The following is a 24,158-nucleotide window of genomic DNA, read 5'->3' as shown; positions in this document are numbered from 1 at the left end:
TGCCTATGCAATCAGAAAACCTCTGAGGCCAGCATGATACTTGTTATAGGTTGTAGAACATCCCTTTCATTCAGTGTACTGCCATGTGTTAGATGCTGCTCGAGATAGCTCCGCTCCTTGCGGGAAGGTTAAAAAAATGAATGCCTTCTGTGAGGTTCGAACTCACGACCCCTGGTTTACGAGACCAGTGCTCTACCACTGAGCTAAGAAGGCGGCAGCTTTGCGTTTGTGAGCTCTCCCCGAATTGTCACTTCATCATGCTGAATCTTGCAGCCCTCGACCAGATATCGGATTTGGCACACAGCTGCTGCTGGGGGTGTCCACATGGCCGTTTTCCACATCTCTTGACTGTTTCGCCCTTACGATCGACGACGAGCGTCGTGCCACCAAACGTTTGCGGTCTGCACAATCTTGACCTAGTGCACAGTTTGTTGGATTGCGTGGCTCGACTGCGAAATGCGCCTTTCGGCTCCTCTCTCTGGCTGCAGTATGCTGTTGTCGACAGTGGCACTAGCGTTGCCCATGGGGCTTCATGTAAGGCGACTGCACGTCGCTCGGCCAGCAGCGGCCTACTGCAGACCGACACTTAAGAGACACCAAATAGAAATCGACATCGAGAGACAGGCCCTGTCATATGGCACTCGCGACGTATACGCTGAAATTGAATGTAAAGAATACGTCTTTTGTAGTGGGCGTCGCTCTACTGCAGTGTCACACATGACGAAGAAATAGGAAAACAGTAGAACGTCTGTGTAGGGCCATGTTTTTACCTACAGTGTCACTTGGCTGAATGTGTATAAGGCTCTGTGGCATCACTCAAACACAGCCAAGTTGTCACACTAGCTGTGTATCTCTAACAAAGTTGACGTATGTCCTCACCTCGGTGACGGTTAAAACGATTTCGCCCCCGGGTGGGCTCGAACCACCAACCTTTCGGTTAACAGCCGAACGCGCTAGCCGATTGCGCCACGGAGGCCTTGACTTGTGCTCTGCATCTCAACGCAATTCGTATGCCTTCTGCAGGAATCTCGCAGAATGGTAGCACCTGCTTACGCCTCTTCACATGGATAAAATGCATGCACACTGTAGCGAGGCTCGTACACGAATGGCATCGCCAAGCATGACATCATACTACAAAATGCATACAAACCACTGTTCTGCCTATGCAATCAGAAAACCTCTGAGGCCAGCATGATACTTGTTATAGGTTGTAGAACATCCCTTTCATTCAGTGTACTGCCATGTGTTAGATGCTGCTCGAGATAGCTCCGCTCCTTGCGGGAAGGTTAAAAAAATGAATGCCTTCTGTGAGGTTCGAACTCACGACCCCTGGTTTACGAGACCAGTGCTCTACCACTGAGCTAAGAAGGCGGCAGCTTTGCGTTTGTGAGCTCTCCCCGAATTGTCACTTCATCATGCTGAATCTTGCAGCCCTCGACCAGATATCGGATTTGGCACACAGCTGCTGCTGGGGGTGTCCACATGGCCGTTTTCCACATCTCTTGACTGTTTCGCCCTTACGATCGACGACGAGCGTCGTGCCACCAAACGTTTGCGGTCTGCACAATCTTGACCTAGTGCACAGTTTGTTGGATTGCGTGGCTCGACTGCGAAATGCGCCTTTCGGCTCCTCTCTCTGGCTGCAGTATGCTGTTGTCGACAGTGGCACTAGCGTTGCCCATGGGGCTTCATGTAAGGCGACTGCACGTCGCTCGGCCAGCAGCGGCCTACTGCAGACCGACACTTAAGAGACACCAAATAGAAATCGACATCGAGAGACAGGCCCTGTCATATGGCACTCGCGACGTATACGCTGAAATTGAATGTAAAGAATACGTCTTTTGTAGTGGGCGTCGCTCTACTGCAGTGTCACACATGACGAAGAAATAGGAAAACAGTAGAACGTCTGTGTAGGGCCATGTTTTTACCTACAGTGTCACTTGGCTGAATGTGTATAAGGCTCTGTGGCATCACTCAAACACAGCCAAGTTGTCACACTAGCTGTGTATCTCTAACAAAGTTGACGTATGTCCTCACCTCGGTGACGGTTAAAACGATTTCGCCCCCAGGTGGGCTCTAACCACCAACCTTTCGGTTAACAGCCGAACGCGCTAGCCGATTGCGCCACGGAGGCCTTGACTTGTGCTCTGCATCTCAACGCAATTCGTATGCCTTCTGCAGGAATCTCGCAGAATGGTAGCACCTGCTTACGCCTCTTCACATGGATAAAATGCATGCACACTGTAGCGAGGCTCGTACACGAATGGCATCGCCAAGCATGACATCATACTACAAAATGCATACAAACCACTGTTCTGCCTATGCATTCAGAAAACCTCTGAGGCCAGCATGATACTTGTTATAGGTTGTAGAACATCCCTTTCATTCAGTGTACTGCCATGTGTTAGATGCTGCTCGAGATAGCTCCGCTCCTTGCGGGAAGGTTAAAAAAATGAATGCCTTCTGTGAGGTTCGAACTCACGACCCCTGGTTTACGAGACCAGTGCTCTACCACTGAGCTAAGAAGGCGGCAGCTTTGCGTTTGTGAGCTCTCCCCGAATTGTCACTTCATCATGCTGAATCTTGCAGCCCTCGACCAGATATCGGATTTGGCACACAGCTGCTGCTGGGGGTGTCCACATGGCCGTTTTCCACATCTCTTGACTGTTTCGCCCTTACGATCGACGACGAGCGTCGTGCCACCAAACGTTTGCGGTCTGCACAATCTTGACCTAGTGCACAGTTTGTTGGATTGCGTGGCTCGACTGCGAAATGCGCCTTTCGGCTCCTCTCTCTGGCTGCAGTATGCTGTTGTCGACAGTGGCACTAGCGTTGCCCATGGGGCTTCATGTAAGGCGACTGCACGTCGCTCGGCCAGCAGCGGCCTACTGCAGACCGACACTTAAGAGACACCAAATAGAAATCGACATCGAGAGACAGGCCCTGTCATATGGCACTCGCGACGTATACGCTGAAATTGAATGTAAAGAATACGTCTTTTGTAGTGGGCGTCGCTCTACTGCAGTGTCACACATGACGAAGAAATAGGAAAACAGTAGAACGTCTGTGTAGGGCCATGTTTTTACCTACAGTGTCACTTGGCTGAATGTGTATAAGGCTCTGTGGCATCACTCAAACACAGCCAAGTTGTCACACTAGCTGTGTATCTCTAACAAAGTTGACGTATGTCCTCACCTCGGTGACGGTTAAAACGATTTCGCCCCCGGGTGGGCTCGAACCACCATCCTTTCGGTTAACAGCCGAACGCGCTAGCCGATTGCGCCACGGAGGCCTTGACTTGTGCTCTGCATCTCAACGCAATTCGTATGCCTTCTGCAGGAATCTCGCAGAGTGGTAGCACCTGCTTACGCCTCTTCACATGGATAAAATGCATGCACACTGTAGCGAGGCTCGTACACGAATGACATCGCCAAGCATGACATCATACTACAAAATGCATACAAACCACTGTTCTGCCTATGCAATCAGAAAACCTCTGAGGCCAGCATGATACTTGTTATAGGTTGTAGAACATCCCTTTCATTCAGTGTACTGCCATGTGTTAGATGCTGCTCGAGATAGCTCCGCTCCTTGCGGGAAGGTTAAAAAAATGAATGCCTTCTGTGAGGTTCGAACTCACGACCCCTGGTTTACGAGACCAGTGCTCTACCACTGAGCTAAGAAGGCGGCAGCTTTGCGTTTGTGAGCTCTCCCCGAATTGTCACTTCATCATGCTGAATCTTGCAGCCCTCGACCAGATATCGGATTTGGCACACAGCTGCCGTTGCCACATGGCCGTTTTCCACATCTCTTGACTGTTTCGCCCTTACGATCGACGACGAGCGTCGTGCCACCAAACGTTTGCGGTCTGCACAATCTTGACCTAGTGCACAGTTTGTTGGATTGCGTGGCTCGACTGCGAAATGCGCCTTTCGGCTCCTCTCTCTGGCTGCAGTATGCTGTTGTCGACAGTGGCACTAGCGTTGCCCATGGGGCTTCATGTAAGGCGACTGCACGTCGCTCGGCCAGCAGCGGCCTACTGCAGACCGACACTTAAGAGACACCAAATAGAAATCGACATCGAGAGACAGGCCCTGTCATATGGCACTCGCGACGTATACGCTGAAATTGAATGTAAAGAATACGTCTTTTGTAGTGGGCGTCGCTCTACTGCAGTGTCACACATGACGAAGAAATAGGAAAACAGTAGAACGTCTGTGTAGGGCCATGTTTTTACCTACAGTGTCACTTGGCTGAATGTGTATAAGGCTCTGTGGCATCACTCAAACACAGCCAAGTTGTCACACTAGCTGTGTATCTCTAACAAAGTTGACGTATGTCCTCACCTCGGTGACGGTTAAAACGATTTCGCCCCCGGGTGGGCTCGAACCACCATCCTTTCGGTTAACAGCCGAACGCGCTAGCCGATTGCGCCACGGAGGCCTTGACTTGTGCTCTGCATCTCAACGCAATTCGTATGCCTTCTGCAGGAATCTCGCAGAGTGGTAGCACCTGCTTACGCCTCTTCACATGGATAAAATGCATGCACACTGTAGCGAGGCTCGTACACGAATGACATCGCCAAGCATGACATCATACTACAAAATGCATACAAACCACTGTTCTGCCTATGCAATCAGAAAACCTCTGAGGCCAGCATGATACTTGTTATAGGTTGTAGAACATCCCTTTCATTCAGTGTACTGCCATGTGTTAGATGCTGCTCGAGATAGCTCCGCTCCTTGCGGGAAGGTTAAAAAAATGAATGCCTTCTGTGAGGTTCGAACTCACGACCCCTGGTTTACGAGACCAGTGCTCTACCACTGAGCTAAGAAGGCGGCAGCTTTGCGTTTGTGAGCTCTCCCCGAATTGTCACTTCATCATGCTGAATCTTGCAGCCCTCGACCAGATATCGGATTTGGCACACAGCTGCCGTTGCCACATGGCCGTTTTCCACATCTCTTGACTGTTTCGCCCTTACGATCGACGACGAGCGTCGTGCCACCAAACGTTTGCGGTCTGCACAATCTTGACCTAGTGCACAGTTTGTTGGATTGCGTGGCTCGACTGCGAAATGCGCCTTTCGGCTCCTCTCTCTGGCTGCAGTATGCTGTTGTCGACAGTGGCACTAGCGTTGCCCATGGGGCTTCATGTAAGGCGACTGCACGTCGCTCGGCCAGCAGCGGCCTACTGCAGACCGACACTTAAGAGACACCAAATAGAAATCGACATCGAGAGACAGGCCCTGTCATATGGCACTCGCGACGTATACGCTGAAATTGAATGTAAAGAATACGTCTTTTGTAGTGGGCGTCGCTCTACTGCAGTGTCACACATGACGAAGAAATAGGAAAACAGTAGAACGTCTGTGTAGGGCCATGTTTTTACCTACAGTGTCACTTGGCTGAATGTGTATAAGGCTCTGTGGCATCACTCAAACACAGCCAAGTTGTCACACTAGCTGTGTATCTCTAACAAAGTTGACGTATGTCCTCACCTCGGTGACGGTTAAAACGATTTCGCCCCCGGGTGGGCTCGAACCACCAACCTTTCGGTTAACAGCCGAACGCGCTAGCCGATTGCGCCACGGAGGCCTTGACTTGTGCTCTGCATCTCAACGCAATTCGTATGCCTTCTGCAGGAATCTCGCAGAGTGGTAGCACCTGCTTACGCCTCTTCACATGGATAAAATGCATGCACACTGTAGCGAGGCTCGTACACGAATGGCATCGCCAAGCATGACATCATACTACAAAATGCATACAAACCACTGTTCTGCCTATGCAATCAGAAAAACTCTGAGGCCAGCATGATACTTGTTATAGGTTGTAGAACATCCCTTTCATTCAGTGTACTGCCATGTGTTAGATGCTGCTCGAGATAGCTCCGCTCCTTGCGGGAAGGTTAAAAAAATGAATGCCTTCTGTGAGGTTCGAACTCACGACCCCTGGTTTACGAGACCAGTGCTCTACCACTGAGCTAAGAAGGCGGCAGCTTTACGTTTGTGAGCTCTCCCCGAATTGTCACTTCATCATGCTGAATCTTGCAGCCCTCGACCAGATATTGGATTTGGCACACAGCTGCTGCTGGGGGTGTCCACATGGCCGTTTTCCACATCTCTTGACTGTTTCGCCCTTACGATCGACGACGAGCGTCGTGCCACCAAACGTTTGCGGTCTGCACAATCTTGACCTAGTGCACAGTTTGTTGGATTGTGTGGCTCGACTGCGAAATGCGCCTTTCGGCTCCTCTCTCTGGCTGCAGTATGCTGTTGTCGACAGTGGCACTAGCGTTGCCCATGGGGCTTCATGTAAGGCGACTGCACGTCGCTCGGCCAGCAGCGGCCTACTGCAGACCGACACTTAAGAGACACCAAATAGAAATCGACATCGAGAGACAGGCCCTGTCATATGGCACTCGCGACGTATACGCTGAAATTGAATGTAAAGAATACGTCTTTTGTAGTGGGCGTCGCTCTACTGCAGTGTCACACATGACGAAGAAATAGGAAAACAGTAGAACGTCTGTGTAGGGCCATGTTTTTACCTACAGTGTCACTTGGCTGAATGTGTATAAGGCTCTGTGGCATCACTCAAACACAGCCAAGTTGTCACACTAGCTGTGTATCTCTAACAAAGTTGACGTATGTCCTCACCTCGGTGACGGTTAAAACGATTTCGCCCCCAGGTGGGCTCGAACCACCAACCTTTCGGTTAACAGCCGAACGCGCTAGCCGATTGCGCCACGGAGGCCTTGACTTGTGCTCTGCATCTCAACGCAATTCGTATGCCTTCTGCAGGAATCTCGCAGAATGGTAGCACCTGCTTACGCCTCTTCACATGGATAAAATGCATGCACACTGTAGCGAGGCTCGTACACGAATGGCATCGCCAAGCATGACATCATACTACAAAATGCATACAAACCACTGTTCTGCCTATGCAATCAGAAAACCTCTGAGGCCAGCATGATACTTGTTATAGGTTGTAGAACATCCCTTTCATTCAGTGTACTGCCATGTGTTAGATGCTGCTCGAGATAGCTCCGCTCCTTGCGGGAAGGTTAAAAAAATGAATGCCTTCTGTGAGGTTCGAACTCACGACCCCTGGTTTACGAGACCAGTGCTCTACCACTGAGCTAAGAAGGCGGCAGCTTTGCGTTTGTGAGCTCTCCCCGAATTGTCACTTCATCATGCTGAATCTTGCAGCCCTCGACCAGATATCGGATTTGGCACACAGCTGCTGCTGGGGGTGTCCACATGGCCGTTTTCCACATCTCTTGACTGTTTCGCCCTTACGATCGACGACGAGCGTCGTGCCACCAAACGTTTGCGGTCTGCACAATCTTGACCTAGTGCACAGTTTGTTGGATTGCGTGGCTCGACTGCGAAATGCGCCTTTCGGCTCCTCTCTCTGGCTGCAGTATGCTGTTGTCGACAGTGGCACTAGCGTTGCCCATGGGGCTTCATGTAAGGCGACTGCACGTCGCTCGGCCAGCAGCGGCCTACTGCAGACCGACACTTAAGAGACACCAAATAGAAATCGACATCGAGAGACAGGCCCTGTCATATGGCACTCGCGACGTATACGCTGAAATTGAATGTAAAGAATACGTCTTTTGTAGTGGGCGTCGCTCTACTGCAGTGTCACACATGACGAAGAAATAGGAAAACAGTAGAACGTCTGTGTAGGGCCATGTTTTTACCTACAGTGTCACTTGGCTGAATGTGTATAAGGCTCTGTGGCATCACTCAAACACAGCCAAGTTGTCACACTAGCTGTGTATCTCTAACAAAGTTGACGTATGTCCTCACCTCGGTGACGGTTAAAACGATTTCGCCCCCGGGTGGGCTCGAACCACCAACCTTTCGGTTAACAGCCGAACGCGCTAGCCGATTGCGCCACGGAGGCCTTGACTTGTGCTCTGCATCTCAACGCAATTCGTATGCCTTCTGCAGGAATCTCGCAGAGTGGTAGCACCTGCTTACGCCTCTTCACATGGATAAAATGCATGCACACTGTAGCGAGGCTCGTACACGAATGACATCGCCAAGCATGACATCATACTACAAAATGCATACAAACCACTGTTCTGCCTATGCAATCAGAAAACCTCTGAGGCCAGCATGATACTTGTTATAGGTTGTAGAACATCCCTTTCATTCAGTGTACTGCCATGTGTTAGATGCTGCTCGAGATAGCTCCGCTCCTTGCGGGAAGGTTAAAAAAATGAATGCCTTCTGTGAGGTTCGAACTCACGACCCCTGGTTTACGAGACCAGTGCTCTACCACTGAGCTAAGAAGGCGGCAGCTTTGCGTTTGTGAGCTCTCCCCGAATTGTCACTTCATCATGCTGAATCTTGCAGCCCTCGACCAGATATTGGATTTGGCACACAGCTGCTGCTGGGGGTGTCCACATGGCCGTTTTCCACATCTCTTGACTGTTTCGCCCTTACGATCGACGACGAGCGTCGTGCCACCAAACGTTTGCGGTCTGCACAATCTTGACCTAGTGCACAGTTTGTTGGATTGTGTGGCTCGACTGCGAAATGCGCCTTTCGGCTCCTCTCTCTGGCTGCAGTATGCTGTTGTCGACAGTGGCACTAGCGTTGCCCATGGGGCTTCATGTAAGGCGACTGCACGTCGCTCGGCCAGCAGCGGCCTACTGCAGACCGACACTTAAGAGACACCAAATAGAAATCGACATCGAGAGACAGGCCCTGTCATATGGCACTCGCGACGTATACGCTGAAATTGAATGTAAAGAATACGTCTTTTGTAGTGGGCGTCGCTCTACTGCAGTGTCACACATGACGAAGAAATAGGAAAACAGTGAAACGTCTGTGTAGGGCCATGTTTTTACCTACAGTGTCACTTGGCTGAATGTGTATAAGGCTCTGTGGCATCACTCAAACACAGCCAAGTTGTCACACTAGCTGTGTATCTCTAACAAAGTTGACGTATGTCCTCACCTCGGTGACGGTTAAAACGATTTCGCCCCCGGGTGGGCTCGAACCACCAACCTTTCGGTTAACAGCCGAACGCGCTAGCCGATTGCGCCACGGAGGCCTTGACTTGTGCTCTGCATCTCAACGCAATTCGTATGCCTTCTGCAGGAATCTCGCAGAGTGGTAGCACCTGCTTACGCCTCTTCACATGGATAAAATGCATGCACACTGTAGCGAGGCTCGTACACGAATGACATCGCCAAGCATGACATCATACTACAAAATGCATACAAACCACTGTTCTGCCTATGCAATCAGAAAACCTCTGAGGCCAGCATGATACTTGTTATAGGTTGTAGAACATCCCTTTCATTCAGTGTACTGCCATGTGTTAGATGCTGCTCGAGATAGCTCCGCTCCTTGCGGGAAGGTTAAAAAAATGTATGCCTTCTGTGAGGTTCGAACTCACGACCCCTGGTTTACGAGACCAGTGCTCTACCACTGAGCTAAGAAGGCGGCAGCTTTGCGTTTGTGAGCTCTCCCCGAATTGTCACTTCATCATGCTGAATCTTGCAGCCCTCGACCAGATATCGGATTTGGCACACAGCTGCTGCTGGGGGTGTCCACATGGCCGTTTTCCACATCTCTTGACTGTTTCGCCCTTACGATCGACGACGAGCGTCGTGCCACCAAACGTTTGCGGTCTGCACAATCTTGACCTAGTGCACAGTTTGTTGGATTGCGTGGCTCGACTGCGAAATGCGCCTTTCGGCTCCTCTCTCTGGCTGCAGTATGCTGTTGTCGACAGTGGCACTAGCGTTGCCCATGGGGCTTCATGTAAGGCGACTGCACGTCGCTCGGCCAGCAGCGGCCTACTGCAGACCGACACTTAAGAGACACCAAATAGAAATCGACATCGAGAGACAGGCCCTGTCATATGGCACTCGCGACGTATACGCTGAAATTGAATGTAAAGAATACGTCTTTTGTAGTGGGCGTCGCTCTACTGCAGTGTCACACATGACGAAGAAATAGGAAAACAGTAGAACGTCTGTGTAGGGCCATGTTTTTACCTACAGTGTCACTTGGCTGAATGTGTATAAGGCTCTGTGGCATCACTCAAACACAGCCAAGTTGTCACACTAGCTGTGTATCTCTAACAAAGTTGACGTATGTCCTCACCTCGGTGACGGTTAAAACGATTTCGCCCCCGGGTGGGCTCGAACCACCAACCTTTCGGTTAACAGCCGAACGCGCTAGCCGATTGCGCCACGGAGGCCTTGACTTGTGCTCTGCATCTCAACGCAATTCGTATGCCTTCTGCAGGAATCTCGCAGAGTGGTAGCACCTGCTTACGCCTCTTCACATGGATAAAATGCATGCACACTGTAGCGAGGCTCGTACACGAATGACATCGCCAAGCATGACATCATACTACAAAATGCATACAAACCACTGTTCTGCCTATGCAATCAGAAAACCTCTGAGGCCAGCATGATACTTGTTATAGGTTGTAGAACATCCCTTTCATTCAGTGTACTGCCATGTGTTAGATGCTGCTCGAGATAGCTCCGCTCCTTGCGGGAAGGTTAAAAAAATGAATGCCTTCTGTGAGGTTCGAACTCACGACCCCTGGTTTACGAGACCAGTGCTCTACCACTGAGCTAAGAAGGCGGCAGCTTTGCGTTTGTGAGCTCTCCCCGAATTGTCACTTCATCATGCTGAATCTTGCAGCCCTCGACCAGATATTGGATTTGGCACACAGCTGCTGCTGGGGGTGTCCACATGGCCGTTTTCCACATCTCTTGACTGTTTCGCCCTTACGATCGACGACGAGCGTCGTGCCACCAAACGTTTGCGGTCTGCACAATCTTGACCTAGTGCACAGTTTGTTGGATTGTGTGGCTCGACTGCGAAATGCGCCTTTCGGCTCCTCTCTCTGGCTGCAGTATGCTGTTGTCGACAGTGGCACTAGCGTTGCCCATGGGGCTTCATGTAAGGCGACTGCACGTCGCTCGGCCAGCAGCGGCCTACTGCAGACCGACACTTAAGAGACACCAAATAGAAATCGACATCGAGAGACAGGCCCTGTCATATGGCACTCGCGACGTATACGCTGAAATTGAATGTAAAGAATACGTCTTTTGTAGTGGGCGTCGCTCTACTGCAGTGTCACACATGACGAAGAAATAGGAAAACAGTGAAACGTCTGTGTAGGGCCATGTTTTTACCTACAGTGTCACTTGGCTGAATGTGTATAAGGCTCTGTGGCATCACTCAAACACAGCCAAGTTGTCACACTAGCTGTGTATCTCTAACAAAGTTGACGTATGTCCTCACCTCGGTGACGGTTAAAACGATTTCGCCCCCGGGTGGGCTCGAACCACCAACCTTTCGGTTAACAGCCGAACGCGCTAGCCGATTGCGCCACGGAGGCCTTGACTTGTGCTCTGCATCTCAACGCAATTCGTATGCCTTCTGCAGGAATCTCGCAGAGTGGTAGCACCTGCTTACGCCTCTTCACATGGATAAAATGCATGCACACTGTAGCGAGGCTCGTACACGAATGACATCGCCAAGCATGACATCATACTACAAAATGCATACAAACCACTGTTCTGCCTATGCAATCAGAAAACCTCTGAGGCCAGCATGATACTTGTTATAGGTTGTAGAACATCCCTTTCATTCAGTGTACTGCCATGTGTTAGATGCTGCTCGAGATAGCTCCGCTCCTTGCGGGAAGGTTAAAAAAATGAATGCCTTCTGTGAGGTTCGAACTCACGACCCCTGGTTTACGAGACCAGTGCTCTACCACTGAGCTAAGAAGGCGGCAGCTTTGCGTTTGTGAGCTCTCCCCGAATTGTCACTTCATCATGCTGAATCTTGCAGCCCTCGACCAGATATTGGATTTGGCACACAGCTGCTGCTGGGGGTGTCCACATGGCCGTTTTCCACATCTCTTGACTGTTTCGCCCTTACGATCGACGACGAGCGTCGTGCCACCAAACGTTTGCGGTCTGCACAATCTTGACCTAGTGCACAGTTTGTTGGATTGTGTGGCTCGACTGCGAAATGCGCCTTTCGGCTCCTCTCTCTGGCTGCAGTATGCTGTTGTCGACAGTGGCACTAGCGTTGCCCATGGGGCTTCATGTAAGGCGACTGCACGTCGCTCGGCCAGCAGCGGCCTACTGCAGACCGACACTTAAGAGACACCAAATAGAAATCGACATCGAGAGACAGGCCCTGTCATATGGCACTCGCGACGTATACGCTGAAATTGAATGTAAAGAATACGTCTTTTGTAGTGGGCGTCGCTCTACTGCAGTGTCACACATGACGAAGAAATAGGAAAACAGTAGAACGTCTGTGTAGGGCCATGTTTTTACCTACAGTGTCACTTGGCTGAATGTGTATAAGGCTCTGTGGCATCACTCAAACACAGCCAAGTTGTCACACTAGCTGTGTATCTCTAACAAAGTTGACGTATGTCCTCACCTCGGTGACGGTTAAAACGATTTCGCCCCCGGGTGGGCTCGAACCACCAACCTTTCGGTTAACAGCCGAACGCGCTAGCCGATTGCGCCACGGAGGCCTTGACTTGTGCTCTGCATCTCAACGCAATTCGTATGCCTTCTGCAGGAATCTCGCAGAGTGGTAGCACCTGCTTACGCCTCTTCACATGGATAAAATGCATGCACACTGTAGCGAGGCTCGTACACGATGACATCGCCAAGCATGACATCATACTACAAAATGCATACAAACCACTGTTCTGCCTATGCAATCAGAAAACCTCTGAGGCCAGCATGATACTTGTTATAGGTTGTAGAACATCCCTTTCATTCAGTGTACTGCCATGTGTTAGATGCTGCTCGAGATAGCTCCGCTCCTTGCGGGAAGGTTAAAAAAATGAATGCCTTCTGTGAGGTTCGAACTCACGACCCCTGGTTTACGAGACCAGTGCTCTACCACTGAGCTAAGAAGGCGGCAGCTTTGCGTTTGTGAGCTCTCCCCGAATTGTCACTTCATCATGCTGAATCTTGCAGCCCTCGACCAGATATTGGATTTGGCACACAGCTGCTGCTGGGGGTGTCCACATGGCCGTTTTCCACATCTCTTGACTGTTTCGCCCTTACGATCGACGACGAGCGTCGTGCCACCAAACGTTTGCGGTCTGCACAATCTTGACCTAGTGCACAGTTTGTTGGATTGTGTGGCTCGACTGCGAAATGCGCCTTTCGGCTCCTCTCTCTGGCTGCAGTATGCTGTTGTCGACAGTGGCACTAGCGTTGCCCATGGGGCTTCATGTAAGGCGACTGCACGTCGCTCGGCCAGCAGCGGCCTACTGCAGACCGACACTTAAGAGACACCAAATAGAAATCGACATCGAGAGACAGGCCCTGTCATATGGCACTCGCGACGTATACGCTGAAATTGAATGTAAAGAATACGTCTTTTGTAGTGGGCGTCGCTCTACTGCAGTGTCACACATGACGAAGAAATAGGAAAACAGTGAAACGTCTGTGTAGGGCCATGTTTTTACCTACAGTGTCACTTGGCTGAATGTGTATAAGGCTCTGTGGCATCACTCAAACACAGCCAAGTTGTCACACTAGCTGTGTATCTCTAACAAAGTTGACGTATGTCCTCACCTCGGTGACGGTTAAAACGATTTCGCCCCCGGGTGGGCTCGAACCACCAACCTTTCGGTTAACAGCCGAACGCGCTAGCCGATTGCGCCACGGAGGCCTTGACTTGTGCTCTGCATCTCAACGCAATTCGTATGCCTTCTGCAGGAATCTCGCAGAGTGGTAGCACCTGCTTACGCCTCTTCACATGGATAAAATGCATGCACACTGTAGCGAGGCTCGTACACGAATGACATCGCCAAGCATGACATCATACTACAAAATGCATACAAACCACTGTTCTGCCTATGCAATCAGAAAACCTCTGAGGCCAGCATGATACTTGTTATAGGTTGTAGAACATCCCTTTCATTCAGTGTACTGCCATGTGTTAGATGCTGCTCGAGATAGCTCCGCTCCTTGCGGGAAGGTTAAAAAAATGAATGCCTTCTGTGAGGTTCGAACTCACGACCCCTGGTTTACGAGACCAGTGCTCTACCACTGAGCTAAGAAGGCGGCAGCTTTGCGTTTGTGAGCTCTCCCCGAATTGTCACTTCATCATGCTGAATCTTGCAGCCCTCGACCAGATATTGGATTTGGCACACAGCTGCTGCTGGGGGTGTCCACATGGCCGTTTTCCACATCTCTTGACTGTTTCGCCCTTACGATCGACGACGAGCGTCGTGCCACCAAACGTTTGCGGTCTGCACAATCTTGACCTAGTGCACAGTTTGTTGGATTGTGTGGCTCGACTGCGAAATGCGCCTTTCGGCTCCTCTCTCTGGCTGCAGTATGCTGTTGTCGACAGTGGCACTAGCGTTGCCCATGGGGCTTCATGTAAGGCGACTGCACGTCGCTCGGCCAGCAGCGGCCTACTGCAGACCGACACTTAAGAGACACCAAATAGAAATCGACATCGAGAGACAGGCCCTGTCATATGGCACTCGCGACGTATACGCTGAAATTGAATGTAAAGAATACGTCTTTTGTAGTGGGCGTCGCTCTACTGCAGTGTCACACATGACGAAGAAATAGGAAAACAGTAGAACGTCTGTGTAGGGCCATGTTTTTACCTACAGTGTCACTTGGCTGAATGTGTATAAGGCTCTGTGGCATCACTCAAACACAGCCAAGTTGTCACACTAGCTGTGTATCTCTAACAAAGTTGACGTATGTCCTCACCTCGGTGACGGTTAAAACGATTTCGCCCCCGGGTGGGCTCGAACCACCAACCTTTCGGTTAACAGCCGAACGCGCTAGCCGATTGCGCCACGGAGGCCTTGACTTGTGCTCTGCATCTCAACGCAATTCGTATGCCTTCTGCAGGAATCTCGCAGAGTGGTAGCACCTGCTTACGCCTCTTCACATGGATAAAATGCATGCACACTGTAGCGAGGCTCGTACACGAATGACATCGCCAAGCATGACATCATACTACAAAATGCATACAAACCACTGTTCTGCCTATGCAATCAGAAAACCTCTGAGGCCAGCATGATACTTGTTATAGGTTGTAGAACATCCCTTTCATTCAGTGTACTGCCATGTGTTAGATGCTGCTCGAGATAGCTCCGCTCCTTGCGGGAAGGTTAAAAAAATGAATGCCTTCTGTGAGGTTCGAACTCACGACCCCTGGTTTACGAGACCAGTGCTCTACCACTGAGCTAAGAAGGCGGCAGCTTTGCGTTTGTGAGCTCTCCCCGAATTGTCACTTCATCATGCTGAATCTTGCAGCCCTCGACCAGATATTGGATTTGGCACACAGCTGCTGCTGGGGGTGTCCACATGGCCGTTTTCCACATCTCTTGACTGTTTCGCCCTTACGATCGACGACGAGCGTCGTGCCACCAAACGTTTGCGGTCTGCACAATCTTGACCTAGTGCACAGTTTGTTGGATTGTGTGGCTCGACTGCGAAATGCGCCTTTCGGCTCCTCTCTCTGGCTGCAGTATGCTGTTGTCGACAGTGGCACTAGCGTTGCCCATGGGGCTTCATGTAAGGCGACTGCACGTCGCTCGGCCAGCAGCGGCCTACTGCAGACCGACACTTAAGAGACACCAAATAGAAATCGACATCGAGAGACAGGCCCTGTCATATGGCACTCGCGACGTATACGCTGAAATTGAATGTAAAGAATACGTCTTTTGTAGTGGGCGTCGCTCTACTGCAGTGTCACACATGACGAAGAAATAGGAAAACAGTGAAACGTCTGTGTAGGGCCATGTTTTTACCTACAGTGTCACTTGGCTGAATGTGTATAAGGCTCTGTGGCATCACTCAAACACAGCCAAGTTGTCACACTAGCTGTGTATCTCTAACAAAGTTGACGTATGTCCTCACCTCGGTGACGGTTAAAACGATTTCGCCCCCGGGTGGGCTCGAACCACCAACCTTTCGGTTAACAGCCGAACGCGCTAGCCGATTGCGCCACGGAGGCCTTGACTTGTGCTCTGCATCTCAACGCAATTCGTATGCCTTCTGCAGGAATCTCGCAGAGTGGTAGCACCTGCTTACGCCTCTTCACATGGATAAAATGCATGCACACTGTAGCGAGGCTCGTACACGAATGACATCGCCAAGCATGACATCATACTACAAAATGCATACAAACCACTGTTCTGCCTATGCAATCAGAAAACCTCTGAGGCCAGCATGATACTTGTTATAGGTTGTAGAACATCCCTTTCATTCAGTGTACTGCCATGTGTTAGATGCTGCTCGAGATAGCTCCGCTCCTTGCGGGAAGGTTAAAAAAATGAATGCCTTCTGTGAGGTTCGAACTCACGACCCCTGGTTTACGAGACCAGTGCTCTACCACTGAGCTAAGAAGGCGGCAGCTTTGCGTTTGTGAGCTCTCCCCGAATTGTCACTTCATCATGCTGAATCTTGCAGCCCTCGACCAGATATTGGATTTGGCACACAGCTGCTGCTGGGGGTGTCCACATGGCCGTTTTCCACATCTCTTGACTGTTTCGCCCTTACGATCGACGACGAGCGTCGTGCCACCAAACGTTTGCGGTCTGCACAATCTTGACCTAGTGCACAGTTTGTTGGATTGTGTGGCTCGACTGCGAAATGCGCCTTTCGGCTCCTCTCTCTGGCTGCAGTATGCTGTTGTCGACAGTGGCACTAGCGTTGCCCATGGGGCTTCATGTAAGGCGACTGCACGTCGCTCGGCCAGCAGCGGCCTACTGCAGACCGACACTTAAGAGACACCAAATAGAAATCGACATCGAGAGACAGGCCCTGTCATATGGCACTCGCGACGTATACGCTGAAATTGAATGTAAAGAATACGTCTTTTGTAGTGGGCGTCGCTCTACTGCAGTGTCACACATGACGAAGAAATAGGAAAACAGTAGAACGTCTGTGTAGGGCCATGTTTTTACCTACAGTGTCACTTGGCTGAATGTGTATAAGGCTCTGTGGCATCACTCAAACACAGCCAAGTTGTCACACTAGCTGTGTATCTCTAACAAAGTTGACGTATGTCCTCACCTCGGTGACGGTTAAAACGATTTCGCCCCCGGGTGGGCTCGAACCACCAACCTTTCGGTTAACAGCCGAACGCGCTAGCCGATTGCGCCACGGAGGCCTTGACTTGTGCTCTGCATCTCAACGCAATTCGTATGCCTTCTGCAGGAATCTCGCAGAGTGGTAGCACCTGCTTACGCCTCTTCACATGGATAAAATGCATGCACACTGTAGCGAGGCTCGTACACGAATGACATCGCCAAGCATGACATCATACTACAAAATGCATACAAACCACTGTTCTGCCTATGCAATCAGAAAACCTCTGAGGCCAGCATGTACTTGTTATAGGTTGTAGAACATCCCTTTCATTCAGTGTACTGCCATGTGTTAGATGCTGCTCGAGATAGCTCCGCTCCTTGCGGGAAGGTTAAAAAAATGAATGCCTTCTGTGAGGTTCGAACTCACGACCCCTGGTTTACGAGACCAGTGCTCTACCACTGAGCTAAGAAGGCGGCAGCTTTGCGTTTGTGAGCTCTCCCCGAATTGTCACTTCATCATGCTGAATCTTGCAGCCCTCGACCAGATATTGGATTTGGCACACAGCTGCTGCTGGGGGTGTCCACATGGCCGTTTTCCACATCTCTTGACTGTTTCGCCCTTACGATCGACGACGAGCGTCGTGCCACCAAACGTTTGCGGTCTGCACAATCTTGACCTAGTGCACAGTTTGTTGGATTGTGTGGCTCGACTGCGAAATGCGCCTTTCGGCTCCTCTCTCTGGCTGCAGTATGCTGTTGTCGACAGTGGCACTAGCGTTGCCCATGGGGCTTCATGTAAGGCGACTGCACGTCGCTCGGCCAGCAGCGGCCTACTGCAGACCGACACTTAAGAGACACCAAATAGAAATCGACATCGAGAGACAGGCCCTGTCATATGGCACTCGCGACGTATACGCTGAAATTGAATGTAAAGAATACGTCTTTTGTAGTGGGCGTCGCTCTACTGCAGTGTCACACATGACGAAGAAATAGGAAAACAGTAGAACGTCTGTGTAGGGCCATGTTTTTACCTACAGTGTCACTTGGCTGAATGTGTATAAGGCTCTGTGGCATCACTCAAACACAGCCAAGTTGTCACACTAGCTGTGTATCTCTAACAAAGTTGACGTATGTCCTCACCTCGGTGACGGTTAAAACGATTTCGCCCCCAGGTGGGCTCGAACCACCAACCTTTCGGTTAACAGCCGAACGCGCTAGCCGATTGCGCCACGGAGGCCTTGACTTGTGCTCTGCATCTCAACGCAATTCGTATGCCTTCTGCAGGAATCTCGCAGAATGGTAGCACCTGCTTACGCCTCTTCACATGGATAAAATGCATGCACACTGTAGCGAGGCTCGTACACGAATGGCATCGCCAAGCATGACATCATACTACAAAATGCATACAAACCACTGTTCTGCCTATGCAATCAGAAAACCTCTGAGGCCAGCATGATACTTGTTATAGGTTGTAGAACATCCCTTTCATTCAGTGTACTGCCATGTGTTAGATGCTGCTCGAGATAGCTCCGCTCCTTGCGGGAAGGTTAAAAAAATGAATGCCTTCTGTGAGGTTCGAACTCACGACCCCTGGTTTACGAGACCAGTGCTCTACCACTGAGCTAAGAAGGCGGCAGCTTTGCGTTTGTGAGCTCTCCCCGAATTGTCACTTCATCATGCTGAATCTTGCAGCCCTCGACCAGATATTGGATTTGGCACACAGCTGCTGCTGGGGGTGTCCACATGGCCGTTTTCCACATCTCTTGACTGTTTCGCCCTTACGATCGACGACGAGCGTCGTGCCACCAAACGTTTGCGGTCTGCACAATCTTGACCTAGTGCACAGTTTGTTGGATTGCGTGGCTCGACTGCGAACTGCGCCTTTCGGCTCCTCTCTCTGGCTGCAGTATGCTGTTGTCGACAGTGGCACTAGCGTTGCCCATGGGGCTTCATGTAAGGCGACTGCACGTCGCTCGGCCAGCAGCGGCCTACTGCAGACCGACACTTAAGAGACACCAAATAGAAATCGACATCGAGAGACAGGCCCTGTCATATGGCACTCGCGACGTATACGCTGAAATTGAATGTAAAGAATACGTCTTTTGTAGTGGGCGTCGCTCTACTGCAGTGTCACACATGACGAAGAAATAGGAAAACAGTAGAACGTCTGTGTAGGGCCATGTTTTTACCTACAGTGTCACTTGGCTGAATGTGTATAAGGCTCTGTGGCATCACTCAAACACAGCCAAGTTGTCACACTAGCTGTGTATCTCTAACAAAGTTGACGTATGTCCTCACCTCGGTGACGGTTAAAACGATTTCGCCCCCGGGTGGGCTCGAACCACCAACCTTTCGGTTAACAGCCGAACGCGCTAGCCGATTGCGCCACGGAGGCCTTGACTTGTGCTCTGCATCTCAACGCAATTCGTATACCTTCTGCAGGAATCTCGCAGAGTGGTAGCACCTGCTTACGCCTCTTCACATGGATAAAATGCATGCACACTGTAGCGAGGCTCGTACACGAATGACATCGCCAAGCATGACATCATACTACAAAATGCATACAAACCACTGTTCTGCCTATGCAATCAGAAAACCTCTGAGGCCAGCATGATACTTGTTATAGGTTGTAGAACATCCCTTTCATTCAGTGTACTGCCATGTGTTAGATGCTGCTCGAGATAGCTCCGCTCCTTGCGGGAAGGTTAAAAAAATGAATGCCTTCTGTGAGGTTCGAACTCACGACCCCTGGTTTACGAGACCAGTGCTCTACCACTGAGCTAAGAAGGCGGCAGCTTTGCGTTTGTGAGCTCTCCCCGAATTGTCACTTCATCATGCTGAATCTTGCAGCCCTCGCCCAGATATTGGATTTGGCACACAGCTGCTGCTGGGGGTGTCCACATGGCCGTTTTCCACATCTCTTGACTGTTTCGCCCTTACGATCGACGACGAGCGTCGTGCCACCAAACGTTTGCGGTCTGCACAATCTTGACCTAGTGCACAGTTTGTTGGATTGCGTGGCTCGACTGCGAAATGCGCCTTTCGGCTCCTCTCTCTGGCTGCAGTATGCTGTTGTCGACAGTGGCACTAGCGTTGCCCATGGGGCTTCATGTAAGGCGACTGCACGTCGCTCGGCCAGCAGCGGCCTACTGCAGACCGACACTTAAGAGACACCAAATAGAAATCGACATCGAGAGACAGGCCCTGTCATATGGCACTCGCGACGTATACGCTGAAATTGAATGTAAAGAATACGTCTTTTGTAGTGGGCGTCGCTCTACTGCAGTGTCACACATGACGAAGAAATAGGAAAACAGTAGAACGTCTGTGTAGGGCCATGTTTTTACCTACAGTGTCACTTGGCTGAATGTGTATAAGGCTCTGTGGCATCACTCAAACACAGCCAAGTTGTCACACTAGCTGTGTATCTCTAACAAAGTTGACGTATGTCCTCACCTCGGTGACGGTTAAAACGATTTCGCCCCCAGGTGGGCTCGAACCACCAACCTTTCGGTTAACAGCCGAACGCGCTAGCCGATTGCGCCACGGAGGCCTTGACTTGTGCTCTGCATCTCAACGCAATTCGTATGCCTTCTGCAGGAATCTCGCAGAATGGTAGCACCTGCTTACGCCTCTTCACATGGATAAAATGCATGCACACTGTAGCGAGGCTCGTACACGAATGGCATCGCCAAGCATGACATCATACTACAAAATGCATACAAACCACTGTTCTGCCTATGCAATCAGAAAACCTCTGAGGCCAGCATGATACTTGTTATAGGTTGTAGAACATCCCTTTCATTCAGTGTACTGCCATGTGTTAGATGCTGCTCGAGATAGCTCCGCTCCTTGCGGGAAGGTTAAAAAAATGAATGCCTTCTGTGAGGTTCGAACTCACGACCCCTGGTTTACGAGACCAGTGCTCTACCACTGAGCTAAGAAGGCGGCAGCTTTGCGTTTGTGAGCTCTCCCCGAATTGTCACTTCATCATGCTGAATCTTGCAGCCCTCGACCAGATATTGGATTTGGCACACAGCTGCTGCTGGGGGTGTCCACATGGCCGTTTTCCACATCTCTTGACTGTTTCGCCCTTACGATCGACGACGAGCGTCGTGCCACCAAACGTTTGCGGTCTGCACAATCTTGACCTAGTGCACAGTTTGTTGGATTGCGTGGCTCGACTGCGAAATGCGCCTTTCGGCTCCTCTCTCTGGCTGCAGTATGCTGTTGTCGACAGTGGCACTAGCGTTGCCCATGGGGCTTCATGTAAGGCGACTGCACGTCGCTCGGCCAGCAGCGGCCTACTGCAGACCGACACTTAAGAGACACCAAATAGAAATCGACATCGAGAGACAGGCCCTGTCATATGGCACTCGCGACGTATACGCTGAAATTGAATGTAAAGAATACGTCTTTTGTAGTGGGCGTCGCTCTACTGCAGTGTCACACATGACGAAGAAATAGGAAAACAGTAGAACGTCTGTGTAGGGCCATGTTTTTACCTACAGTGTCACTTGGCTGAATGTGTATAAGGCTCTGTGGCATCACTCAAACACAGCCAAGTTGTCACACTAGCTGTGTATCTCTAACAAAGTTGACGTATGTCCTCACCTCGGTGACGGTTAAAACGATTTCGCCCCCGGGTGGGCTCGAACCACCAACCTTTCGGTTAACAGCCGAACGCGCTAGCCGATTGCGCCACGGAGGCCTTGACTTGTGCTCTGCATCTCAACGCAATTCGTATGCCTTCTGCAGGAATCTCGCAGAGTGGTAGCACCTGCTTACGCCTCTTCACATGGATAAAATGCATGCACACTGTAGCGAGGCTCGTACACGAATGACATCGCCAAGCATGACATCATACTACAAAATGCATACAAACCACTGTTCTGCCTATGCAATCAGAAAACCTCTGAGGCCAGCATGATACTTGTTATAGGTTGTAGAACATCCCTTTCATTCAGTGTACTGCCATGTGTTAGATGCTGCTCGAGATAGCTCCGCTCCTTGCGGGAAGGTTAAAAAAATGAATGCCTTCTGTGAGGTTCGAACTCACGACCCCTGGTTTACGAGACCAGTGCTCTACCACTGAGCTAAGAAGGCGGCAGCTTTGCGTTTGTGAGCTCTCCCCGAATTGTCACTTCATCATGCTGAATCTTGCAGCCCTCGACCAGATATTGGATTTGGCACACAGCTGCTGCTGGGGGTGTCCACATGGCCGTTTTCCACATCTCTTGACTGTTTCGCCCTTACGATCGACGACGAGCGTCGTGCCACCAAACGTTTGCGGTCTGCACAATCTTGACCTAGTGCACAGTTTGTTGGATTGCGTGGCTCGACTGCGAAATGCGCCTTTCGGCTCCTCTCTCTGGCTGCAGTATGCTGTTGTCGACAGTGGCACTAGCGTTGCCCATGGGGCTTCATGTAAGGCGACTGCACGTCGCTCGGCCAGCAGCGGCCTACTGCAGACCGACACTTAAGAGACACCAAATAGAAATCGACATCGAGAGACAGGCCCTGTCATATGGCACTCGCGACGTATACGCTGAAATTGAATGTAAAGAATACGTCTTTTGTAGTGGGCGTCGCTCTACTGCAGTGTCACACATGACGAAGAAATAGGAAAACAGTAGAACGTCTGTGTAGGGCCATGTTTTTACCTACAGTGTCACTTGGCTGAATGTGTATAAGGCTCTGTGGCATCACTCAAACACAGCCAAGTTGTCACACTAGCTGTGTATCTCTAACAAAGTTGACGTATGTCCTCACCTCGGTGACGGTTAAAACGATTTCGCCCCCGGGTGGGCTCGAACCACCAACCTTTCGGTTAACAGCCGAACGCGCTAGCCGATTGCGCCACGGAGGCCTTGACTTGTGCTCTGCATCTCAACGCAATTCGTATGCCTTCTGCAGGAATCTCGCAGAGTGGTAGCACCTGCTTACGCCTCTTCACATGGATAAAATGCATGCACACTGTAGCGAGGCTCGTACACGAATGACATCGCCAAGCATGACATCATACTACAAAATGCATACAAACCACTGTTCTGCCTATGCAATCAGAAAACCTCTGAGGCCAGCATGATACTTGTTATAGGTTGTAGAACATCCCTTTCATTCAGTGTACTGCCATGTGTTAGATGCTGCTCGAGATAGCTCCGCTCCTTGCGGGAAGGTTAAAAAAATGAATGCCTTCTGTGAGGTTCGAACTCACGACCCCTGGTTTACGAGACCAGTGCTCTACCACTGAGCTAAGAAGGCGGCAGCTTTGCGTTTGTGAGCTCTCCCCGAATTGTCACTTCATCATGCTGAATCTTGCAGCCCTCGACCAGATATTGGATTTGGCACACAGCTGCTGCTGGGGGTGTCCACATGGCCGTTTTCCACATCTCTTGACTGTTTCGCCCTTACGATCGACGACGAGCGTCGTGCCACCAAACGTTTGCGGTCTGCACAATCTTGACCTAGTGCACAGTTTGTTGGATTGCGTGGCTCGACTGCGAAATGCGCCTTTCGGCTCCTCTCTCTGGCTGCAGTATGCTGTTGTCGACAGTGGCACTAGCGTTGCCCATGGGGCTTCATGTAAGGCGACTGCACGTCGCTCGGCCAGCAGCGGCCTACTGCAGACCGACACTTAAGAGACACCAAATAGAAATCGACATCGAGAGACAGGCCCTGTCATATGGCACTCGCGACGTATACGCTGAAATTGAATGTAAAGAATACGTCTTTTGTAGTGGGCGTCGCTCTACTGCAGTGTCACACATGACGAAGAAATAGGAAAACAGTAGAACGTCTGTGTAGGGCCATGTTTTTACCTACAGTGTCACTTGGCTGAATGTGTATAAGGCTCTGTGGCATCACTCAAACACAGCCAAGTTGTCACACTAGCTGTGTATCTCTAACAAAGTTGACGTATGTCCTCACCTCGGTGACGGTTAAAACGATTTCGCCCCCGGGTGGGCTCGAACCACCAACCTTTCGGTTAACAGCCGAACGCGCTAGCCGATTGCGCCACGGAGGCCTTGACTTGTGCTCTGCATCTCAACGCAATTCGTATGC

General features: G+C 50.7%; 42 non-coding genes across 42 annotated transcripts; all 42 read right to left on the bottom strand.

The window, feature by feature from the left end:
• Positions 1-141: 141 nt before the first annotated feature.
• Trnat-cgu (transfer RNA threonine (anticodon CGU)) lies at positions 142-213 on the bottom strand. Its single transcript has one exon. It is a non-coding gene; the product is annotated as a tRNA-Thr (tRNA).
• A 689-nt stretch (positions 214-902) lies between these two features.
• On the bottom strand, positions 903-976 carry Trnan-guu (transfer RNA asparagine (anticodon GUU)). The gene has a single exon. It is a non-coding gene; the product is annotated as a tRNA-Asn (tRNA).
• A 323-nt stretch (positions 977-1,299) lies between these two features.
• On the bottom strand, positions 1,300-1,371 carry Trnat-cgu (transfer RNA threonine (anticodon CGU)). Its single transcript has one exon. It is a non-coding gene; the product is annotated as a tRNA-Thr (tRNA).
• Positions 1,372-2,060: 689 nt separating this feature from the next.
• Positions 2,061-2,134, bottom strand: Trnan-guu (transfer RNA asparagine (anticodon GUU)). Its single transcript has one exon. It is a non-coding gene; the product is annotated as a tRNA-Asn (tRNA).
• A 323-nt stretch (positions 2,135-2,457) lies between these two features.
• Trnat-cgu (transfer RNA threonine (anticodon CGU)) lies at positions 2,458-2,529 on the bottom strand. Its single transcript has one exon. It is a non-coding gene; the product is annotated as a tRNA-Thr (tRNA).
• Positions 2,530-3,218: 689 nt separating this feature from the next.
• Trnan-guu (transfer RNA asparagine (anticodon GUU)) lies at positions 3,219-3,292 on the bottom strand. The gene has a single exon. It is a non-coding gene; the product is annotated as a tRNA-Asn (tRNA).
• Positions 3,293-3,615: 323 nt separating this feature from the next.
• Positions 3,616-3,687, bottom strand: Trnat-cgu (transfer RNA threonine (anticodon CGU)). Its single transcript has one exon. It is a non-coding gene; the product is annotated as a tRNA-Thr (tRNA).
• A 682-nt stretch (positions 3,688-4,369) lies between these two features.
• Trnan-guu (transfer RNA asparagine (anticodon GUU)) lies at positions 4,370-4,443 on the bottom strand. The gene has a single exon. It is a non-coding gene; the product is annotated as a tRNA-Asn (tRNA).
• Positions 4,444-4,766: 323 nt separating this feature from the next.
• On the bottom strand, positions 4,767-4,838 carry Trnat-cgu (transfer RNA threonine (anticodon CGU)). The gene has a single exon. It is a non-coding gene; the product is annotated as a tRNA-Thr (tRNA).
• A 682-nt stretch (positions 4,839-5,520) lies between these two features.
• Positions 5,521-5,594, bottom strand: Trnan-guu (transfer RNA asparagine (anticodon GUU)). Its single transcript has one exon. It is a non-coding gene; the product is annotated as a tRNA-Asn (tRNA).
• A 323-nt stretch (positions 5,595-5,917) lies between these two features.
• On the bottom strand, positions 5,918-5,989 carry Trnat-cgu (transfer RNA threonine (anticodon CGU)). Its single transcript has one exon. It is a non-coding gene; the product is annotated as a tRNA-Thr (tRNA).
• A 689-nt stretch (positions 5,990-6,678) lies between these two features.
• Positions 6,679-6,752, bottom strand: Trnan-guu (transfer RNA asparagine (anticodon GUU)). The gene has a single exon. It is a non-coding gene; the product is annotated as a tRNA-Asn (tRNA).
• Positions 6,753-7,075: 323 nt separating this feature from the next.
• Positions 7,076-7,147, bottom strand: Trnat-cgu (transfer RNA threonine (anticodon CGU)). Its single transcript has one exon. It is a non-coding gene; the product is annotated as a tRNA-Thr (tRNA).
• Positions 7,148-7,836: 689 nt separating this feature from the next.
• Trnan-guu (transfer RNA asparagine (anticodon GUU)) lies at positions 7,837-7,910 on the bottom strand. The gene has a single exon. It is a non-coding gene; the product is annotated as a tRNA-Asn (tRNA).
• A 323-nt stretch (positions 7,911-8,233) lies between these two features.
• Positions 8,234-8,305, bottom strand: Trnat-cgu (transfer RNA threonine (anticodon CGU)). Its single transcript has one exon. It is a non-coding gene; the product is annotated as a tRNA-Thr (tRNA).
• Positions 8,306-8,994: 689 nt separating this feature from the next.
• Trnan-guu (transfer RNA asparagine (anticodon GUU)) lies at positions 8,995-9,068 on the bottom strand. Its single transcript has one exon. It is a non-coding gene; the product is annotated as a tRNA-Asn (tRNA).
• A 323-nt stretch (positions 9,069-9,391) lies between these two features.
• Trnat-cgu (transfer RNA threonine (anticodon CGU)) lies at positions 9,392-9,463 on the bottom strand. The gene has a single exon. It is a non-coding gene; the product is annotated as a tRNA-Thr (tRNA).
• A 689-nt stretch (positions 9,464-10,152) lies between these two features.
• Positions 10,153-10,226, bottom strand: Trnan-guu (transfer RNA asparagine (anticodon GUU)). Its single transcript has one exon. It is a non-coding gene; the product is annotated as a tRNA-Asn (tRNA).
• A 323-nt stretch (positions 10,227-10,549) lies between these two features.
• Positions 10,550-10,621, bottom strand: Trnat-cgu (transfer RNA threonine (anticodon CGU)). Its single transcript has one exon. It is a non-coding gene; the product is annotated as a tRNA-Thr (tRNA).
• A 689-nt stretch (positions 10,622-11,310) lies between these two features.
• Positions 11,311-11,384, bottom strand: Trnan-guu (transfer RNA asparagine (anticodon GUU)). Its single transcript has one exon. It is a non-coding gene; the product is annotated as a tRNA-Asn (tRNA).
• A 323-nt stretch (positions 11,385-11,707) lies between these two features.
• Positions 11,708-11,779, bottom strand: Trnat-cgu (transfer RNA threonine (anticodon CGU)). The gene has a single exon. It is a non-coding gene; the product is annotated as a tRNA-Thr (tRNA).
• Positions 11,780-12,468: 689 nt separating this feature from the next.
• On the bottom strand, positions 12,469-12,542 carry Trnan-guu (transfer RNA asparagine (anticodon GUU)). The gene has a single exon. It is a non-coding gene; the product is annotated as a tRNA-Asn (tRNA).
• Positions 12,543-12,864: 322 nt separating this feature from the next.
• On the bottom strand, positions 12,865-12,936 carry Trnat-cgu (transfer RNA threonine (anticodon CGU)). The gene has a single exon. It is a non-coding gene; the product is annotated as a tRNA-Thr (tRNA).
• Positions 12,937-13,625: 689 nt separating this feature from the next.
• Trnan-guu (transfer RNA asparagine (anticodon GUU)) lies at positions 13,626-13,699 on the bottom strand. Its single transcript has one exon. It is a non-coding gene; the product is annotated as a tRNA-Asn (tRNA).
• A 323-nt stretch (positions 13,700-14,022) lies between these two features.
• On the bottom strand, positions 14,023-14,094 carry Trnat-cgu (transfer RNA threonine (anticodon CGU)). Its single transcript has one exon. It is a non-coding gene; the product is annotated as a tRNA-Thr (tRNA).
• Positions 14,095-14,783: 689 nt separating this feature from the next.
• Trnan-guu (transfer RNA asparagine (anticodon GUU)) lies at positions 14,784-14,857 on the bottom strand. Its single transcript has one exon. It is a non-coding gene; the product is annotated as a tRNA-Asn (tRNA).
• A 323-nt stretch (positions 14,858-15,180) lies between these two features.
• Positions 15,181-15,252, bottom strand: Trnat-cgu (transfer RNA threonine (anticodon CGU)). Its single transcript has one exon. It is a non-coding gene; the product is annotated as a tRNA-Thr (tRNA).
• Positions 15,253-15,941: 689 nt separating this feature from the next.
• On the bottom strand, positions 15,942-16,015 carry Trnan-guu (transfer RNA asparagine (anticodon GUU)). The gene has a single exon. It is a non-coding gene; the product is annotated as a tRNA-Asn (tRNA).
• A 323-nt stretch (positions 16,016-16,338) lies between these two features.
• Positions 16,339-16,410, bottom strand: Trnat-cgu (transfer RNA threonine (anticodon CGU)). Its single transcript has one exon. It is a non-coding gene; the product is annotated as a tRNA-Thr (tRNA).
• Positions 16,411-17,099: 689 nt separating this feature from the next.
• Trnan-guu (transfer RNA asparagine (anticodon GUU)) lies at positions 17,100-17,173 on the bottom strand. Its single transcript has one exon. It is a non-coding gene; the product is annotated as a tRNA-Asn (tRNA).
• Positions 17,174-17,495: 322 nt separating this feature from the next.
• Positions 17,496-17,567, bottom strand: Trnat-cgu (transfer RNA threonine (anticodon CGU)). Its single transcript has one exon. It is a non-coding gene; the product is annotated as a tRNA-Thr (tRNA).
• A 689-nt stretch (positions 17,568-18,256) lies between these two features.
• Positions 18,257-18,330, bottom strand: Trnan-guu (transfer RNA asparagine (anticodon GUU)). The gene has a single exon. It is a non-coding gene; the product is annotated as a tRNA-Asn (tRNA).
• Positions 18,331-18,653: 323 nt separating this feature from the next.
• Positions 18,654-18,725, bottom strand: Trnat-cgu (transfer RNA threonine (anticodon CGU)). Its single transcript has one exon. It is a non-coding gene; the product is annotated as a tRNA-Thr (tRNA).
• A 689-nt stretch (positions 18,726-19,414) lies between these two features.
• On the bottom strand, positions 19,415-19,488 carry Trnan-guu (transfer RNA asparagine (anticodon GUU)). Its single transcript has one exon. It is a non-coding gene; the product is annotated as a tRNA-Asn (tRNA).
• A 323-nt stretch (positions 19,489-19,811) lies between these two features.
• Positions 19,812-19,883, bottom strand: Trnat-cgu (transfer RNA threonine (anticodon CGU)). The gene has a single exon. It is a non-coding gene; the product is annotated as a tRNA-Thr (tRNA).
• A 689-nt stretch (positions 19,884-20,572) lies between these two features.
• On the bottom strand, positions 20,573-20,646 carry Trnan-guu (transfer RNA asparagine (anticodon GUU)). The gene has a single exon. It is a non-coding gene; the product is annotated as a tRNA-Asn (tRNA).
• Positions 20,647-20,969: 323 nt separating this feature from the next.
• Positions 20,970-21,041, bottom strand: Trnat-cgu (transfer RNA threonine (anticodon CGU)). Its single transcript has one exon. It is a non-coding gene; the product is annotated as a tRNA-Thr (tRNA).
• Positions 21,042-21,730: 689 nt separating this feature from the next.
• On the bottom strand, positions 21,731-21,804 carry Trnan-guu (transfer RNA asparagine (anticodon GUU)). The gene has a single exon. It is a non-coding gene; the product is annotated as a tRNA-Asn (tRNA).
• Positions 21,805-22,127: 323 nt separating this feature from the next.
• Positions 22,128-22,199, bottom strand: Trnat-cgu (transfer RNA threonine (anticodon CGU)). The gene has a single exon. It is a non-coding gene; the product is annotated as a tRNA-Thr (tRNA).
• Positions 22,200-22,888: 689 nt separating this feature from the next.
• Trnan-guu (transfer RNA asparagine (anticodon GUU)) lies at positions 22,889-22,962 on the bottom strand. Its single transcript has one exon. It is a non-coding gene; the product is annotated as a tRNA-Asn (tRNA).
• Positions 22,963-23,285: 323 nt separating this feature from the next.
• On the bottom strand, positions 23,286-23,357 carry Trnat-cgu (transfer RNA threonine (anticodon CGU)). The gene has a single exon. It is a non-coding gene; the product is annotated as a tRNA-Thr (tRNA).
• Positions 23,358-24,046: 689 nt separating this feature from the next.
• Trnan-guu (transfer RNA asparagine (anticodon GUU)) lies at positions 24,047-24,120 on the bottom strand. The gene has a single exon. It is a non-coding gene; the product is annotated as a tRNA-Asn (tRNA).
• Positions 24,121-24,158: the final 38 nt, after the last annotated feature.

The sequence above is a fragment of the Schistocerca cancellata genome, unplaced genomic scaffold, assembly GCF_023864275.1.
Source record: "Schistocerca cancellata isolate TAMUIC-IGC-003103 unplaced genomic scaffold, iqSchCanc2.1 HiC_scaffold_831, whole genome shotgun sequence".
NCBI classification, from domain to species: Eukaryota; Metazoa; Arthropoda; class Insecta; order Orthoptera; family Acrididae; genus Schistocerca; species Schistocerca cancellata.
The sequence above is the reverse complement of the archived record's forward strand: the minus strand, read 5'-3'. Positions and strand labels throughout refer to the sequence as shown.